Source organism: Anoplopoma fimbria, unplaced genomic scaffold (assembly GCF_027596085.1).
Source record: "Anoplopoma fimbria isolate UVic2021 breed Golden Eagle Sablefish unplaced genomic scaffold, Afim_UVic_2022 Un_contig_5581_pilon_pilon, whole genome shotgun sequence".
In the NCBI taxonomy this organism is placed as follows: domain Eukaryota; kingdom Metazoa; phylum Chordata; class Actinopteri; order Perciformes; family Anoplopomatidae; genus Anoplopoma; species Anoplopoma fimbria.
Genome location: NW_026549062.1, coordinates 1 through 1,705, shown reverse-complemented (window position 1 = coordinate 1,705; position 1,705 = coordinate 1). Strand labels below are relative to the sequence as shown.

Sequence of the window (1,705 nt, the reverse complement as noted above, 5' to 3'; positions counted from 1 at the left end):
GTGGTATGGCCGTAAGCAAATATTGTGCCTACCAAAGGGCCTTTTAAAGATACTATATCACCACGCTTTGCTCTTTCGTCTATACAGGGAGCGCCTGCAGATTTCCAGACACACTCACAGCTTTTAAATGTCAAATCAGAATGTACAAAGTGGCTATAAGGATCACAAATGTAGTGCAGTAAAAAGATTAATATTTACTGTTGAAATGTAGAATACGTTAGCATAAAATTGAAAAGAAAATGATCGATGAGCTTAGGAATGATGAAAGCCATCATTTAACTGGATTTGTGTCATTTCTATACCGGCAAGTCATGATCTAGCTATTTCCTTCCCACCCTGTCGGTGTCCACTGAAAAAGCAGCAGCGCCCTCTGCTTTTTGTAAAGAGGAGTGAAAAAAGCTTACAGCACCTGGTATTCCCAGGCGGTCTCCCATCCAAGTACTGACCAGGCCCGACCCTGCTTAGCTTCCGAGATCAGACGAGATCGGGCGTGTTCAGGGTGGTATGGCCGTAAGCAAATATTGTGCCTACCAAAGGGCCTTTTAAAGATACTATATCACCACGCTTTGCTCTTTCGTCTATACAGGGAGCGCCTGCAGATTTCCAGACACACTCACAGCTTTTAAATGTCAAATCAGAATGTACAAAGTGGCTATAAGGATCACAAATGTAGTGCAGTAAAAAGATTAATATTTACTGTTGAAATGTAGAATACGTTAGCATAAAATTGAAAAGAAAATGATCGATGAGCTTAGGAATGATGAAAGCCATCATTTAACTGGATTTGTGTCATTTCTATACCGGCAAGTCATGATCTAGCTATTTCCTTCCCACCCTGTCGGTGTCCACTGAAAAAGCAGCAGCGCCCTCTGCTTTTTGTAAAGAGGAGTGAAAAAAGCTTACAGCACCTGGTATTCCCAGGCGGTCTCCCATCCAAGTACTGACCAGGCCCGACCCTGCTTAGCTTCCGAGATCAGACGAGATCGGGCGTGTTCAGGGTGGTATGGCCGTAAGCAAATATTGTGCCTACCAAAGGGCCTTTTAAAGATACTATATCACCACGCTTTGCTCTTTCGTCTATACAGGGAGCGCCTGCAGATTTCCAGACACACTCACAGCTTTTAAATGTCAAATCAGAATGTACAAAGTGGCTATAAGGATCACAAATGTAGTGCAGTAAAAAGATTAATATTTACTGTTGAAATGTAGAATACGTTAGCATAAAATTGAAAAGAAAATGATCGATGAGCTTAGGAATGATGAAAGCCATCATTTAACTGGATTTGTGTCATTTCTATACCGGCAAGTCATGATCTAGCTATTTCCTTCCCACCCTGTCGGTGTCCACTGAAAAAGCAGCAGCGCCCTCTGCTTTTTGTAAAGAGGAGTGAAAAAAGCTTACAGCACCTGGTATTCCCAGGCGGTCTCCCATCCAAGTACTGACCAGGCCCGACCCTGCTTAGCTTCCGAGATCAGGCGAGATCGGGCGTGTTCAGGGTGGTATGGCCGTAAGCAAATATTGTGCCTACCAAAGGGCCTTTTAAAGATACTATATCACCACGCTTTGCTCTTTCGTCTATACAGGGAGCGCCTGCAGATTGCCAGACACACTCACAGCTTTTAAATGTCAAATCAGAATGTACAAAGTGGCTATAAGGATCACAAATGTAGTGCAGTAAAAAGATTAATATTTACTGTTGAAATG

General features: G+C 42.9%; 3 non-coding genes across 3 annotated transcripts; all 3 read right to left on the bottom strand.

The window, feature by feature from the left end:
• Positions 1-397: 397 nt before the first annotated feature.
• On the bottom strand, positions 398-516 carry LOC129114685 (5S ribosomal RNA). The gene has a single exon (XR_008532642.1). It is a non-coding gene; the product is annotated as a 5S ribosomal RNA (ribosomal RNA).
• A 380-nt stretch (positions 517-896) lies between these two features.
• Positions 897-1,015, bottom strand: LOC129114684 (5S ribosomal RNA). The gene has a single exon (XR_008532641.1). It is a non-coding gene; the product is annotated as a 5S ribosomal RNA (ribosomal RNA).
• A 380-nt stretch (positions 1,016-1,395) lies between these two features.
• Positions 1,396-1,514, bottom strand: LOC129114686 (5S ribosomal RNA). Its single transcript, XR_008532643.1, has one exon. It is a non-coding gene; the product is annotated as a 5S ribosomal RNA (ribosomal RNA).
• Positions 1,515-1,705: the final 191 nt, after the last annotated feature.